This window comes from Rattus norvegicus, chromosome Y (assembly GCF_021556685.1).
Source record: "Rattus norvegicus strain SHRSP/BbbUtx chromosome Y, alternate assembly SHRSP_T2T, whole genome shotgun sequence".
Classification (NCBI taxonomy): Eukaryota; Metazoa; Chordata; class Mammalia; order Rodentia; family Muridae; genus Rattus; species Rattus norvegicus.
The window spans coordinates 3,606,544-3,624,802 of record NC_141555.1 but is presented as its reverse complement, the minus strand read 5'-3'; the positions used below and the strand labels follow the sequence as shown (position 1 = coordinate 3,624,802).

Here is an 18,259-nt window from a genome sequence, read left to right as displayed (position 1 = left end):
AAGCAAAAGCATACTTGATGAAGGATTCTTTGTTAACAATACAAATGTATTGTTCTGACCCACATTGTGTAATTGAACTGCATTTGTTGGGACTACATTGAAAGAAATGTTCCCACAAATTTCTTGTGGTATGCTGCAGTTTTCTACAACTTCTGTGAAAACATGTCACTTGTTAGAATGACATCAAACATAAAGACACACATGCTAGGCAAGACAGGGGCAGAGGAAGGACAAGTGTAAGGCATGCGATGTTTGGAAAAAGTATAAAAGGGATTCAATTGACAGTGGCAGAGACTGAGTTTGGCTTGCCTATAGAGGTAGATGTGCAACACATATAAGTCTTGCACCTTCCCTGCTCTTCACTTCCCTGAGAGTGGCAGAGAAGAGAAATTCTGACATTCTTCCTGGTCCCTCCTGCTGACACAAGCCACGGCAGAGACCTGGCTGTATATGGTAGGTAGTTCTACCACTCTGTTCATGTTTGTGATCCCAACTTTATTGGACTCATGGTATATCTGTGGAGTGGATCAAGATGCTGCTTGCTGTTGCCCTGTGAGCTGACCTGTCAGATTCCAGACAACCCAGAAAGGAGTTGCTCCAAAGAACCATTATAAACAGGTCTACTTCCCCTTTATCCTTTCTTTTCTGTACCTCAGGCAGGCCATGTAAAGCCATTCATCAGTGAGTATTTTTTACATATTCCTGACACCAGAGTTCAGTCTCTAGGACCAATAGAAGAGCCAGGTATCTGACTCATTTAGGACTCTCTTTTCAGGAAATTTGGAATCAAAACAGATAAATACATCTCTCTGCACCATACAACCTATGTACTTTTACATGTAGGGTCAGGGTCATGATGAAATTGAAGCATCATCATAAAGAGTGTCTATCCCAACTGCAAAATTCTATGAGACCTTAGAATTCAATTAAAGGTAACTATCAAAATGATGGTTTCGTGATATAATATTGAAGTTGCACAAGTAATATACTTAATATAATTTTAGGAAGCCAAAGTTGTCAAAGAAATACATATAGACAGATAATAAGAGGAGGTTATGTTTCTCTCCAAAAAGGGGGACTAGTAAGAATTTGCATAAGAAAATTATAAAAGCAAGCAGAATTAGTCATCATAGGAATTTAATAAGGGGAAGAATGAAAAGACAATAGACTAAATATTGGAGGCAGCATTCATAATCACAGTCTTTTAAATCATATGTACATGTCATCAAACACATCACTAAGGAGGAAAAAAAAGGTTTCAGACTACAAATGAATAAAGAACTGAAAGATTTGAAAGATCATTTCAGGGGGGATTTAGGTCAGTGGTAGAGTGCTTGCCTAACAAGTGCAAGGCCCTGTATTCGGTCCCCAGATCCGAAAAAAAGAAAAAAAAAAGATCATTTTCATAACTGAGGAAGATGGCTTTGAGAAATGAAGAGCTTTCTGTTCAGAAGGAAACCTGACATGCAGGAGGCAAAATTAAAGGAGTGTAGTGGTAGAAGCTATTACTACAAGGCAGAGCACACGCCATCTAAGCAAAGCACTAAGCTCGTATGTTCTTCTCTTGAGAACTTTTAACACATAAGAAGCATTAAAGTTGAAACACAAGGAAGTCATGATATAAAAAGTTATCAGGAAAAGGAAACGGCTATAACAGAAAGAGATATTGCAAAATAGTAGCTACAATTAATCATTTATAGGGAACTTGACTACCAGAGAGACTTTTTACAGAGATGTTTCCTTTTGAAGTATTTAAAGGTACAAGTTTTGGCTGCTTGATTGTTTTTGTAACTCCTCACATGCCCACTTAAATAATTACAGATTCACAGATCCACTTGTGTCAGAGCAACAGTGCACTCTAGGAAAACCTCAGTTTTACTCCTTGCTTTCCTATCCTAGGTGTTGTGGGAGCCTAAACTTACTGTACAGACAAACCCAAGTCCAAGAACCACACTACATATAGCCAGTCCATCAAACAGCACAGAAATGACATCAAGAAACACCAGTCACTAAGATATGAATCTCTTAGGGGAGCTCATCACAAGATTCTGAGGAACATATACATTGACAGGATGCCCAACAAAGCAAAGATAGTGAGTATATGAGCAGAGGCCATCAAGAATCTGATGAAGCCTGAGGCCATCAAGCCCAAGGTGCCAAAATGACCCATCCAGAACCTTTGCTATCTGACTTTTATTGCTCACTTGAAATTTGGGAAGAGGATTCGAAGCTAGGTGGCCAAGTGTCATAGGCTCTGCCAGACAAATCCAAAGGTTCAGACCAAGGCAGAGGCCAAAGCTCCAGCTAAGGCCCATTCTTCAGCTCAAGCCAAGGTTAACAAAGGAGCCTATACCCCTCTGAAGGCCTGGAAGAAAAGGCTTCTGCCAATGTGAATACTGATGGACTTCAGTGACACACATACATACACACTATTTGCAAATGAACAGTTTATTGTGCTCCTTATACAAATAATCATGAGACAAATAAAAAAAAGTTTTGTTTTGTTTTAGGAATGGGAGACCAGTGGTATCTGAAAGTGAAGAGTGAAGGTGGGAGACGTTTTAATTAAGAGGTCTCAATATTGAAAGAGAAGCATTGACAGTGAAAGCGACATCAGAAAATGGTGAAAGAATCAGAAAATGTCACTATGCACAAAACTTATCTATTCTAAGGTCCCTTGAACCATCTTGGGAAGTTTCTGTCCATCTCTGAAGTTGGAATTTTGTGGAAGATAACTGAAAGGCCCCTGTTTCAGTCCTCAGCTAGAATGGTAGCTTTCTAGAAAGGAGGAAGTAACATCTATCTTTTGAGAAGGGAAGTAAGAATTTAAGGACCACTACCTCAGAGTTTGAGAATTATGATGTTCATAAACTACTTCTGGTCAGATCCTTACTGGGGTGCAAAGATAATTTTTCTCTAGAAGTCTAATTCTCCATGCCGTTGAGGAGGAGAAGCTTCTGAATACACACACACACACACACACACACACACACACACACACTTGCGCACACGCACACACAAACACACACAGACAGAGAGATTTATCTCTTTTCATTTAATCTTATCACTTTTTATGCATAGTTAGACTGGTATTTCTCTGTGGAAAGAGCAGCAGCTTCACTCTGCTCTGATAATGAATGGAAATTAGGAAGAGAGACTCTGTGAATCAGTCCTGCAACTTGCCAGTGCCTGAGCGTTCAGGGACTGCACAACACTTCATGTTCAGGGCATTTGAGATCTATGTTGAGTTCACAGCACCAAGACATAAACATTGAGAATGGGGAGAGGAAACAAAGGGGATCTAGCATTCCTTTTAAGGGAGTCCTTTACCTTTGTATTCCAATAGAGAAGATTGGTATGATGGAGCCACATCAACAGACACTATGAGGAACGAATTGACTAAGTGCTTAATAAAGACAGAAAAAAGAAAGATTTCTCTCACATTCTGTCAAGAAAACCAACTGGTGTCATTGATTCTGTGTAGAGATAAGTAGTTGGGGCAAAGAGAAATAGTTGTATGTGAGGCTATTTGTGTTTTTCTGCCTGCTCCTGTCTGGATTGGCTGTAGCTTTTTGTTTGTTTGTTTGTTTGTATGTTTGCTTGTTGTTCTTTTACTAAGATCTAGTGAGGTGAAGTAAATGGGTGTAAAATCAGCCTTTGTCAGTTAAGATCTGAAAAGCAAGACATAGATTTAAACATCACAACACACTTAATGTAATAAATAACTATTATTCTGCTGAAGTTGAAAACAGCAACAGAACTGCTCAAGTTCAGTTTTCAAAAACATTGACTGAGAATGCACACTTAAACAATGTAACTAGCATTGGCCCACTTGATGCGAAGCACATTAATTGTATGGTACCCACAGTTATTGTAGACGGAATCAGTTACATGCAAGATTTCTGTATGCTGGTCTCCAGGAAAGTATACAACAATGTACTCAAAATACAAGTTACTGTAACAACAGCATACTTGGGACACTCTGAGCAGGTATCTCAGGAGAGTTACCAGTATTTTGATGGTGGAAAAGCCACAACTTAACAATTGACCCAATCTGAACATAAATGTCTCTCATGCACAACAATAAATGCAAAAGGAGATGGGGATGGGTTCAGTAATACACCAGAGACATCATCAGAACTGTCAGGTAGGACGTGCTAACTTGAAGAACATTTTTAGTTGTGCATGTCTAAAGTTTACACTGGGATGCTGACAGTCAAGATAGCCAAAAATGGTCATTGTTCGGTTCCTGAACTTTTTATTTTTTTTTTTTTGAAGATTTGCTCCTAACAAGAGCTTCTCCTCCATCCTAAGTTAAGTGATTGACTTTCTTGCCACCTTTCTTCACAAGGTGAAAAATTGAGACTTACTTAGAATACTATAATTATATGTAAATAAATTTAATTTATATTGAGACATAGAACACAAAAAGTAATTATATAAAAGTCATAGGTTTAATCTGTACATCTACCAATAATTTAGTTCAGTCCTTAAATAAGGATTCGAGGATTACATGAATTCAGGCTGAATCCTCTACTTCACCAGGCTAGGCATGCCACACACTTGCCCCTTCGTACAATGTCCTTTTGGCACTTATTAAGGTTATTATTATGGACATGGTGACAGCAGAGCCAGAACAATAGAAGGGAGCAGATCAGCTGGAGCTCCATAAAGGTGGTTGAAGGAGTATAAAAGCTTGCCAAGAATATTCCAGGACCCTGTGCCACGGTCCCAGAGTCAAGGCCCCAACCTAAACTTGTGAACACTATTCTTTTGTTATTAGGTAAGAATTATTAATCACAGAATCTATTGCTACACGAAAACCCCAAAGAAAATTATCAGTATTTTAAGGGGGAAAGAATGTATAAAACACACCAGGAGATACCATTGTGCATCAAATGTGAGACAAGGTGAAATATTGTAGTCCTCAAACTGAGGCTCTCAGTCTCATCACTTTCATACCCTGGAAATAGAAACAGGCTAAATCTAAGGCCAAATCAAGGTCATAGAATCCCCAGATTTTAAGGCATTCATACACACACACACACACACACACACACACACACACACACACACACACAAATAGAATTGGTATACCAAATAAATGCAATGATGTGGCATTATCTCAAGGTACAGTGAACAAAATTAAAGAAAAACAATGATACCCTGTGGCCAATACAGTCATATACTGTGAGGCAGTAAGAAGGAATGGGCATATCCAGCTGTTCACATAACCTATTAAAAACCCAAAGCATTTCCAGGTCAATTACAATGATTGGTCATAAAAACAGCACCTAGAAATTCCTACAAGCCAACACATGTACAATTTCTTAAAGCACAAAACGACAGTCATACACTACTACTCATATTCCAAGTCTATGATTCAGGCCAGACACTATGATTTACTTTTATAAGAAATCAAAATAGCCTGTGCCCCCATCACATTCCTATCTGAACTTCACATTCTGTATTTAAGATGCAATCAGGAAAATGATTGTGAACACTAGGATACCATGGAGATATAGCCCACTGTGATGTTAGGAAATATGGGCTTAACATACATCACAAGACAGTCACAAAAAACATGCATTGTGAATACCTGTCCTTTATGTTCTTTCAGGGGTAGTATGTGAATATTCTCTCTTTCCTTTTGCATCTTGTGGAGATTTTCAGGTTCTTCAAATGCTTCATTCTATCCTCCAGAACAGGGGTGGTGGAGTGTTGGAATGATACCTCCTGGGGAAATTCTGTTGGTAGAAAACCCAAGTAAACTGGAATATATTAGGACTTAGTGGCAGGAAAAAATATGCTTGGTGTCAAAGAGAAATCTGAGCACCAAACGTTCTAGAAGTACATTGAATCCCTGACAGAGCAGTAAAGCTTTCTTTAAGCTGACCTCAGTTCTTACTACATCATTAACACTCAGTTGCTGAGGATATGGAGAATTGTTTAATGTTTTGATAGGGGTAGAATATTTTTGATCAAATCCAAAAATTTAAATACCTTTGCTGAGTGAGATTTTTCTTCCTGAATTGTATAAACACATGGTCCATTCATGTGATATTCAATCCAATTCCCACAGTTTTACTGTATCCCAGAGGCCAATATTTTTTCCTATACATTTAAATGTATGCAAGTTGGAGTTTATGACCAATGAATGGCCAGTGGTGACAGACTTGTGGCTACAAGTCTGCCCAGAACGACACTCAGGGTGGCTGATCGAAGTACATAGGAGCACCAACCCCATAAAAGACCAGTTCACCAAGAGAATTCAGGCAAAGAAAGAATACATGGCCAATAATTAGCTGAACCATTTGTGGAACATGGCCCACATGTACAAGATGCAGATGCCCAGCTCAGCCTGCCTGCACCCTGTAACACACCAGAGTAAGGAGGAGCTGGTCTGCAACATTCAATTGTCTGTCCCGCGCGCAACCTCCCGCCGGCAAGAAGCACGCGGACATTAGAAATCCTTACTGTGACCACTTTATTAATCTTAGAAGAGGAAAAGCCACGCCGCGCCAACATGGTGCGCTTATAAAACCCTAGTGCGGCACACCCACACCTGATTGGTTGTTACCCATGATCTCATAAGGCACGCCCTGGAGTGGGCAAAGACCTGGCACAAAGGCACTCTTGCACATGCGCACAGTTAACTTCCTGAAAGGGGGGCCGGCTGGTGCAGCGAAGGTTGGTGCCATCTTGCAATGGTAGAGTCTATCCTGACCTACCACGTGGGGCACAGTGGAAGACAGCGCCATCTAGTGGTGGCGAATGTATTGCGGCCCTCTATATCTCACCCTTATAATTTATATAATTTTATAGCAGACATGATCCCCCTATCGCGTGCAATGAGGAAACCTTAGCAATGTGCAAGGGCTGATCAAAGGAACACTGAGTCTCTCTCAATCCCAGTGCAATGGACCCACAGATCCATGGGGTGCAGGAGCAGGGAACTCAGATACAGAGTAAATCCTGAACAAGATAACCAAATTCCAGGTGAGGCCCTTTGTACAATGGCCACAAGTGCTTGAGTGATAACGGCCTTGTCATGTTACTGTTGAGATCTGAGTTTGAAAACCAACCAAGTATGAACACTGATCCACAGCATAGGGCTGCATCAAACAGAGCCACTCCCGATAAGTAGTGGGCACCTCATTTGGTCCTCCTCAGCCGTTACCACCAAGGACCGTAGTCAAGCTGCTCTTACAATAAAATTTTGAATTCCCAATTGTTAGTAACTACTCCAGAAAGTTCACCCACTGTACTTGTCTAACAATAGATTGGGGGAGGAACTCCAGATACTGCAGACACAATGTCTGTAGCAGTAATGGCTGCTACAATAGCAGCGAAAGTGTCAAGGTCTTTTCCAGGACAGTTCAGGATCACTCATTCTTCTGTGGAACAACCAGCAGACAATGGAACCATTTCTGAGATCTGTATAACCAGGACAGAGTTCTCCAGTCACTGTAGCTTTACAGAGGTAGCTTTCTGTGAAGCTACAGTCTGTAAAATGACAACACCAGTTACCAGTTAAGAGTCACCAGGGAAATGAAGGGACAGCAACGGCTGGAGTCCAGTCCTCCCCAGCAAGCAGCAGTGTGCAGAGGGTCAGAGAGCAGGCCATAGTGGGAAGGGAACATGTGGCGGTAACACTGACTGCAGCAATGGCAAAATCTCTGTGATGACAAAGGATGAAGTGGAATCTTCTATCTTCCTCTCAGGGCAGAGGAATGACTCCAGGGACCCGAACCAGGAAAGCTGAATAACCAGGATCAGCAAGTCTCAGCAACCACTCAGGCAGCTGGCACACTCTTGTAGCATCCTGTAGAAAAAACACAAACATTCCCTCTTCCCCATATAAAATATCTGGACAGGATCATGTCAATAAGTGGATCTCTCTATTTCACCTAGGCAGAAGTATGCCTAGTTGTAGGGTGCCATAAACTTTGGCATCCAAATTTTTAAAATTGAAATAAAAGGAGCATTATTTAGCATACAGGGATAACTCCCCCTTTTTATTTATTAAGATATAGTAAAGATATTATTTATTAAGGTAAGTTCTCAAGGATTAAGTTGAGGACACTGAGCACTTGTATTTATAAATTGACTTGTATACCAAATTATTGTCTCTAGCATAATTGTATTGGATATATAAAGAATGAGATTTTTTCACTAATTGTTCTTATGTAAGGCCTATAATCTGTCTGGAATCTTGTCCTCCCTTGTAAAGAGCCTACGCAATCCAATTTGAGTTCTTAAATGTCCTATAAAGGAACAGTATTTAGTGCTCTTATCCACTAAGCCATTTTTCTAGCACCTCACAAACTTTATTTACCTAAACATAAGCATTAATTAGAAATGTCAAATCTTGTAAATATTGTCCAGATTCAGTCTTACTAGAAATCCCTGAGCTGGCAGGGTGAGGCTGGGAGTTGAAAGTAAGCAAATGAAATCTTCCTCTTTTCATGAGGGTGTGTTATCAACTCCATTACCATTTTCAAGGAGCTGGGTCTATGGTTTTGTTTAGTTCTCTGAGCCAGAGTACTAAAAGGACAGTGAGTTGTCAGACAATTCACACTGAAATCATCACTCACTGATTTTATGTAGAAAACCTGCCTCTAATAAAGCATTAAGTGATTGTAAAATTTGAGGGCTAGTAGTATCTAAAAAAAAAAAAAAAAGAAAACTTTTATTCAATTGTAAAACCACAAGCCACACATTGGCTATCAGTGTATGAATTGAAAGCTTGATTTTTAACATTTAAAAACAGCGGCTAAAGCATGGAATTTAATAATCTGTGTTGAAGCAATAGAAACTCAAGAGAATAAACAAGTGATCCAATCATACATGTAGCCTTTTCATTAGATGAACCACCTATAAATACAGTAAGCGCATTTCCTATGGGTTGTATGCACAAATATGTAGGCAGTACAAAAGCATTTAAAGAGTAAAATTATCAATTTTGTCTGAAAAATTTGCATATGTAATAGGCCAAATATCAGTACTTAGTAGTAACCAATTAACTGTTGTTTGGAATAAGATATGTTTTACCAGGTTTCTATTCAAAATACTTCTATGACTCTAGTCCACAACTCTGTACTAACACAGCTGAAGCTTTATCTCCAATGTGCATAACAAAGACCTAAGTCCTCTGGTAAGGTGAGGTACTTAGCCAATTAACATATCTTTAGGAGCTTAAAATTAGCTTCAAATATTCTTATCCGGAGTAGTGTAACAGCTACTCCCCAAATATTAAAGCTCATTTTGAGAGCAAAGGTTTGTAATACAAATTTCCATATACATTGAAAGATTTAAGTTCTAACTTCTTACACTGAAGAAGCAACAAAATTACCTAATATGAGGCTGTTGGCCATTGTTAATGATATCACTTTATGGGCTCTCTAAAACTATAAGCAAGCTCACAAAATGAAAACTCACACTTGTTATGACGAAAACAAATTGTATAAAATCAATCCTCTAAATCTGTCTTGAAATGGCAGTTGGAGTAAGGAAACTGGCTGTAATGCTCTCACAAGTTCTAAAACCTCATCAATCCTTATCAATCCTGTAACAATCTCTACCTGTTTGATTTTTCCTTAATTAAAAATAAGTTTGAGTTAGTCAATGTAACACTGGCAATCCTAAATCACAATCTTTAAGTTCTCTTTGTAACACCCGAACACCACCACAAGGTCACCTGAGTTCTGAGTATGTGACTAGGTAGCTGTTCTCTGGGCAGTGGAAATTAGCATTGGAATACAGATAACTTCAGGGCAAGCCATAACTTTGGAAAGCAAAACTCAACCTCCAACAAACAATCTAGTCTCCAAGGCACCCCAGGTCTATCTATTATGTTACAAAGTTTGACTGTCAATTCTTACATTTGGACGCGCAATGGTGCGGTATCCAATACCTCAACAAGGGACAATGTCCTAAATTCTTTTAGAAGCCTGGTTTTTAGGATAAGAGTTCCATAAAAATATTACCTCAATTTAGACCTGTTTCCCTAGGTTGGCCCATGTCACACGCTATCTAGAATGACTCCATCCAGATTACCAGCTTTATGTCAACTTTCTGTTACCAATATTATACCTTTTTAACCATATCCAATAACTAAAAAGCCAGTAGTCCATAACCAAGGCAAGTAGAGCATATTTATACATTTAAAACCAATGAGAAACAAAATTGAAGTGGCTACACCTATCTTAATATTTAGACCAAACATCATTTTTACCCTTTTATCTATGATTTTAAGAGAAGCACCTTGTCACCTGTTGAGTCAAGTAATAAGTCAGGGATTTTTTTTTTTAAGAGAAACAGCTATCAACTCTTGTATGAAGAAGCTGTTGGCGCTTTTAAGATCAGCTCGTGTAGACGCTTAGCCTCTGGTCAGCTTCTCCAGCTAATCTAGACACCTGACTCTAGGCACAGGGCTCTAAAAACCTGATTGAAACTGTTTTTTATTCATTTGTTCCTTTTTGAAACGAGTTAAAACCAAGTCAAGGTGTGCACGACCGGCAGATAAAGTTTTTACCATTTTTTCTTTTGAACATGAAACATAAAACTTTTAGACAACGAGAAACAAAAACCACAGACATACACTGACAGACATGGGGACATCCTGGTGCACCAGAGACAAACAATAGACAAATAGGGAAAAAAGCTAGATGGTGTTCACAGTGACTATCCACTCGAGTGGAGCTGATATGGGCGATGGATTGTCTCAATTCCTGGACTAGCCCACCAACGTGTTGAAACCCAATTCTGTAAGATACTGAGAGATATTATCTGAGCAGTATGACCGACATTCACCAATGGTATGGAAGTGAAACACAGCCCTGAATATATTTACTCACAACCCAATTACATTAACTCCATCAGGCTGTGCATGGGCACTGAGATGTCCTTTTGTTTGATTCTTCTGAATAAATTTTCAGGCGCTCTGCCTCTATCAAATCTGATCAGTATGACTCTGTAAAGCTGTCGCGTCAGCGCCCGGACGCCGCGGCGTCCCCAGAGCCGGCGCGGGAGCTTAATAACACCTTTCATAAGCACTAAGACAAGGTTTTCTCCCAAAATACTGTGTTCCTTTTACCTCCTCCCTTCTCACCCGGGGCATTCTTTCCCCAATCTTTCATCTCTGGCAGTGGTAAGACTGCAGGGGGGCCTGCTGCTTGAGATCGATCAGGATCCTTTTCTCGTTGCAACTTTTCACTACCCTCTGTTTCTGACTCTTTGTTGTCTTGCCCTTCCCCCAACACTCTCCGCTTTGCTGTTATAGCTGGGCAGTTCCCACACGACCTCTGACGCCGTTTGGCGGTAGCTAGAAACTCAAAGGTCAATAGAAACAACTCGAGGGTTGCCAGAGCAACCATAGCGGCACCTGCTGCATCCGGCAGGGGACTGAGCTGGAGCAGATCAAGGCTAAACATAGTCTCTCAGAGTTTTTTACCTGCATTCCACAGCTTCTGGATTTCTTCCATGAAACGGAGGCTTCCTCTTGGCACCAGCGATGATGTAGCTTTTTTGTGTGCCGGGTTTCGGCACCAAATGTCCCGCGTGCTACCTCCCGCCGGCACGAAGCACGCGGACATTAGAAATCTGCGGCACACCCACATCTGATTGGTTGTTACCCATGATCTCATAAGGCACGCCACGGAGTGGGCAAAGACCTGGCATGAAGGCACTCTTGCACATGCGCACAGTTAACTTCCTGAAAGGGGGGCCGGCTGGTGCGGCGAAGGTTGGTGCCATCTTGCAATGGCGGAGTCTATCCTGACCTACCACGTGGGGCGCAGTGGAAGACAGCGCCATCTAGTGGTGGCGAATGTATTGCGGCCCTCTACAATTGTCCAATGTCTTCAGTGTTTCTGGGAAAGCTCCTTCCAGGAGTAGGTCCCCAAGAAAAAATACCCCGGGGCTTAGGTGAAAAGAGGAAGTATCAGGCTCCTTTTGGGGACTTTGCAGCCCAGAAAAAGAAACAATTGGAGTTATTTCTTCTCACCAACCGCAATAAACCTCAGCTGGATGTGTCGAGCACCAACAACAAGCAGATGTGGGAAGATGACCAATCGGAGGCTGCCAAGAGTAGGAAACAGAGCAAAAAAGTCAAAAGTAAAAAAGGATAGCCAGCTAGGACCTTCAGGCAAGAGAAAGGGTATATTGTCAAGTCAGGGACAGAAAAATAATGGAGGCTTGAGACAGGCAGCATTCCAGGCCACCTGCTTAAGGTGTCAAGAATAAAGGAGTGTGGCTCCAAGGAGGGAAGTGGAGAAAGTAGGGCTCTCCCCCATAGAATAGTTCTGAAAAGCTAAAACTATGTACTGTAGGCTGGTTCTGGAATTGGAAGCTTATTTCAATGAGGTTGATATTGAAGGGACAGGTTTGACTCCTCTGAATCAGTGTGAATTAATGAAGACACTTGTCCTGCGCTATCGTCTCGCCAATAAGAATACACGTGGACACCAGGATCCCTCTGCAGCAAAGTGTTTATTGCATCTTGAAGAAGAAAGACCTGGGGCCCATAAAGGCGCTGCTTATAAAACCCTAGCATGGCACGTCCATGCCTGATTGGTCCTTACCCATGATCTCACTGGCATGTCCCAGGGTGGGCAAAGACTTGGCGAGAACACACTTTTGCACATGTGCACACAGCTTGTTTCCTGAAAAGAGGTCAGCCTGGCACAGCGGAAGCCAGTGCCATCTTGTGACGGTGAATGCTAGCGCGGCTTTCCAAATCTCCCTCTTTTAGTTTTACTAGAATGAGGTTGGTCTAGGCCTCTGCAGTTATGTCCATCTACTGTGGCTCCTGTCTTAAGTCATTCCTCTAATGTCACAGCCTTACCCGTCATAGGGTAACCTATCGCCCTGGGCACAAGTCTTAGGTTGGTCTGTGCATGAGGAAAGTTACTCGTCTCTGGATACTGCAGTACCATGTGACAGTAACTGCTAAATGGCCTAGGGCAAACTCTACAAAAGAGGCCAGGCAAAAAAAATGAATTAGTGGGGAAGTCATGATCACCCTATCGCGTGCAATGAGGAGACCTTGACGATGTGCAAAGGGCTGATCAATGATCGTTGAGTCTCTCTCATTCCAGTGCAATGGATCCACAAATCCATGGGGTGCAAGAGCAGAGAACTCAGATGCCGACTAATTCTTGAGCATAGATAACCAAATTCCAGGGGAGGCCCCTTGTTCAATGGCCACAAGTGTGTGAGTGATAATGACCTTGTCACGTTTCTGTTGAGATCTGATTTTGCAAACCAACCATAGCATGAACACTAATCCACAGCATAGGGCTGCACCAAACAGAACCACCCCCACCCATTCTTTGAAGTGAGAAAAGGCTTAAGAAATCAAGGAAGAGAGTCCCTCCATCAGCGTCAGGTCCACTCATGTTGAGTTGATAGCCAAAACTGCTGCCCTCAAAGACTTGAGAGTCTCGTCAAATCCTGCTGACCAATTTCCTGCAAGGTACAATGACAATCGTCTAGACAGATTAGCTGCTCGGGTAAAATTTTCATATTGTACACTGGTAATGCAAAGCGACCCCAATTTTCTCTCACATCCCAATGGGGCCAATTGAAAGAGAATATCCAATCTTTCCTCTACCAGGTAGAGGTGTTGGTTAACAACCATTAATCTGCCCTTCAACTGGGCACTAGCGAAGGTATGAAGATCAACAGCATCTGCCACTGTGGCTGACAATTGATTCAGGGCTGTACCTGTTTGGACTGTGGTTGCCATGGCAACCCCAGTGGCAGTTGCAGCAACTGCACTAATGGAGATCGCCACCACAATGGATGCAGTTATACCAAAGTCTTTCTTCTGCCTGAACAAGGACAGGGTGGAAGGGGTCTCTACGGGGACAGGAACCCACTGCAGGACTCTGGCAACCATGGCACGATTAGCCCACTTTGAATTCCAACATTGTGACATAACAACAAGAATCATTGGAACAGGCTTCAAATGAAACATTTGAAAGGATAAACAAGAAAGGGGGTAAACACAGACTGGGGTAGGTGGATAATTAGTCTGGTTCACCAAAGTTTTATTGAACCCAGTGATCTCTACCGTAGAATTAGCATACGTAGTTGTAGTTCCATCAGTTCCTGAGGAAACAGAATCTAACCCCCAGTACTGAAAAAATCTTGAGATACCAGTAAAGGAGGCCTTTCCAACAGCTCCTCCTTGGATAAAGACCAAGGGATTAAGATTGTACAGTTGACATTAACTCCACAAAGCACCCACTTATGAAAGGGGTACATTCTAAGGTCCGGTAGAAATAGTCTCTGTTTCATAGCGAATTCTTCCCCTGGGTCAACCATCATATTGGGAGAAAAGGAAAAAGTTCTATCCTGATCTGCCCAGTGAGTAATGGAAGATTGACAATCAGACCAGGGTGGGGTCATCCCCTCATCCTCCAAACTACAATGGGGGACTATTCTGGGTTGATGAGGACGTTCCCTGTCTGTGAAGTTAGGCGATAGAAATGTGCCATTAGCCCAAATTGCCTCCTGCCAGAAGTTCTGTTTTGAAATCGTTATATCTGGGTTACTAGTATCCTGGGTTAGACTCACGCAGCCCCCTTTCGTCTCATCAAACATTCCTAAGTCTCGGCCTGTGAGCTTGATGCATCTTCCTGTTCCATCAATTTGAAAACAGAGAGAACCTTGTTCTGATAAAGAACGATTTTCCCCTAGTGGTGCCCAGGTGGAAGCATACAGTAAGTCTGGTAGTTCTAGAGTTTTGTTGGTTGTAAAATCTTAGGGGAAACAGCTGCATCATGACGGACAGGTATGGGCTTCGGAAAGGCAGACGAAATTGCCCATCTGTATTCTCCCAATATACTAGGAACCCAGATCCAAAGAGGCAGTGCAAGGGCTAGAGGTAATTTCCGAGGGATCCATCCGGGAATCATTTCCAGGTGTCAGCCTTCTTCATGTCAGTCGTCCCAGTAGCCAGAATGGGTTGTCTTCTTCCTGCGGGAAACGACAAACAGCTCCCCTGGATCTTATTAATATAGGATCCAGGCCTTTCCATAGTCCAGTCAAAACATCTTTCCATTTTATCATCTCTTTTGGTCTATCAGGCTCTGAAAAGTGACGTTCACCGCAGTATGGCCTTGGACATCAGGATTTAAAAAATTAAGGGTGAAGAGTGCCATGGAAACAGCTACTCTTGGTACTTAGGGTAGAGCCTCCTTGACTCCCCCTTATTGTTTAATTAAATAGGATTTGAGAGTGCAATGGGCATGTTCTACAATGCCCTGCCCTTGAGGATTATACGGGAGACCAGTCAGATGAGTCACATCCAACTGGCGGCAGAACTGTTGAAATTTTTGAGAAGTATAAGCTGGTCCATTTTCTGTCTTAAGGAGTTTGGGTTTACCCCAAGCACTCCACGCCTCAAGGCAATGCTGAATTACATGCGAGGCCTTTTCCCCTGTTAGATGTGTAGCAAACATGATGCCAGAGCATGTATCAATAGAAGCATGTAGATACTGAAGTCTTCCAAAGGAAGGGATATGAGTAACATCCATTTGCCAGACCTGCAGTGGTCGGATTCCCTGTGGATTAACTCACACATGGGGTAAAAGCAAGAAGTGACAACAATTTTGATATTGGGTAACTATCTCCCTAGCTTCTTTTCTAGGCAGAGCAAATCGGCGGCGTAAAGTTTCAGCCATCACATGAAGTTGTCTGTGAAATTCTTTTGCTACATCTAATTGGGGGGACAAGGCAACTGCAATCACTCTTGTACCTTGGTCCGCTAGGTCATTTCCGTTGGACATTGGACCAGGAAGGCCCGAGTGAGCTCTAATATGTGTTATAAATACAGGGGATCTCCTGCCAAGAAGGGTAGATTGAATTTGTTGAAAAATTTGAGCAAGTTTGCTGGAAGGCCTAATTAATCCAGCCACCCCAAGAACCTTAACCGCATTAACCACATAAGAGGAATCTGACACAATGTTAAGCAGGCCCAGGAAGGCCTCAAGGACCTCCAGCACCACTAAACATTCCACAACTTGGGGTGAGGTTTCATTATATTGCTTAGATACTACCTTATTATTGACCACATAAGCACCTACACCAGTTGTTGACCAGTCTGTATACACTACAGCCCCATCAACAAGTGGTTCCTGAGCCATTATGTGTGGGAACACAATGGCTTGACGTAAGGCAAATTGCAGGATCGAATGTTTTGGATAATGATTATCAATCTGTTCAGCAAAGGAAGAAAGTAACACGGCCCAAGCATTTGAGGTAGCAGTTAATGTTTGAACCTGAATAACTGTGTATGGTACTGTCAAAATTTTGGGTTCTTTTCCAAAATGAGTAATAGCTGCCTTCAACCCGCGGAGTGCAAGCTGACCAACCACATTGGGATACCAGTCAATAATCTTAGCAGGAGATGCATTGGGATGGATCCACAATAAAGACCCATTTTGACAGAAGACAGCTGTTGGTAATTGTATAGTTTTGAAAACACATAAATCAAAGGGCTTGGTTTCATCAATGCGTTGTAATTGAGCATCCTGTAAGGCACTTTCTACAACTTGTAAGGCCTGGTTTGCGGCTGGCATCAATGCTCTCGGAGAGGAGATATGAGGGTTCCCTTCCAAAATATCAAATAAAGGTTTCAACTCATCAGAGGGAATCTTTAAGAATGGTATCAGCCAATTTATATCTCCCAATAAATTTTGGAAATCATTTAAGGTATGTAAATGATCTCTACAGATCTCTAATTTCTGAGGAACTATTTTTTCAGGATAAATGACCAATCCCAGAAATAAGCCTGGCACTCGGCAAATTCTCAGCCAGTCCTGTAAGACTTTGCTCTTTCTAGGTGTAATAGCTGCTCTGCATTCCTGTGTGGCTTGCTCATAGACCAACTGTTCCACTAAAAGAATTGCTTATTCAGGGTCTCCAAAGATCCTGCCTGCTGGCTCTGTCATCCTAGCCACGAAGTCTGGGAATGACTCCTGGGGGCCTTGTATAATTTTTGTTAAGTGTCCCCCAGACTCTCCCTTCCTGGAAAGTGCCTTCCACGCCTTAATGGCGGCAGCGGAGATTTGAGCGTATGCTCTCCAGTTGTAATTTGTTTGATTATTGGCATACAGCCCTTGTCCTGTTAACAGATCAAGTGTCCAATTTCTTTGATGGCCTTCAGCAGTGGAATTGACTTTGGCCTGTGCCTGGAGGCGTCATACCACAAGGCTTTCCATTCCATATATTGCCGAGAACTTGGAGGCCCACTTACTAATGCCGCCCTTGCAGCTGCTATCCTACAAGGCCAAAAGCACTCAGGTACAGGTGATCTCAAGGTCTGCTATAACTGTGGTAAACCAGGACATTTAAAAAGGGAGTGCCAGGCCCTCACAAAGAGAAAAGCACCAGGACTGTGTACTAAGGGTGGGAAAGGCTATCATTGGGCCAGTGAGTGTCGCTCACTTAGAGATATCAGAGGCAGGTTTATTCAGCCCGGACCTCCCCAGGCAGAAGGAGGCAAAAACACTCCAAAAAACGGGTATCCGGGCCTCAGGTCTCAGGGCCCCAAAACATATGGGACCCCAGCTCACAACAAACAGACACAACGGTCCACAGTGCTACAGAAGTCTCAGCAGGAGTGGACCTCTGTTCCACCACCCAATTCATGGTAATGCCACAGATGGGTGTGCATCCTGTCCCCACTGACTACAAAGGCCCCCTATCCGTGGGAAGTGTCAGCCTTATTTTGGGTCGATCCTCCTTAACCTTAAAGGGACTTATTGTTCACCCTGGAGTAATAGATCAAGATTACTCGGGAGAACTTGAAGTTCTCTGCTCTTGCCCTCAAGGCGTTTTTTTCCATCTCCTCAGGTGACAGGATTGCTCAGTTGATTATCCTTCCAAGTTTACATGATCATTTTCTTTCTTCTGGGGTCCCTAGAGACACAGGAAGGCTTGGATCTTCCAGGACTGATTCTGCCTATTTAGACAACCAAAAAAAATTAATGCAGGAGAATCAAACAAAATGAAATTTTGATTCGAAACTTTGATCTTGAGAGTTGTATTTTACAGAGTGCCTACTTGGATTCGTGGTCACAAGGACTTTCAGCTGCCTCCAGTCAGGACACATAAGCTACAGCATTTGCTTCATTCTTCCTACCCCCAACCACATAGGATTTCTGAATGCCATTTACAGCTTGAAGAAGTTATAAAGGAGTTGTCACCCCAATTCCCTGGACTTTGCGGTGCTGAAAGTGGTTATTGT

At 42.2% G+C, this 18,259-nt stretch overlaps 1 long non-coding RNA gene across 1 annotated transcript in view; it reads right to left on the bottom strand.

The window, feature by feature from the left end:
• The window catches only part of LOC147997945 (uncharacterized), a 60,697-nt gene that overhangs the window by 18,454 nt on the left and 23,984 nt on the right, over positions 1 to 18,259 (bottom strand). Inside the window, exon 3 of the long non-coding RNA XR_015647402.1 lies at positions 5,600 to 5,747. This is a non-coding gene — a long non-coding RNA (uncharacterized LOC147997945). The remainder of the gene's footprint in view (positions 1 to 5,599; positions 5,748 to 18,259) is intronic.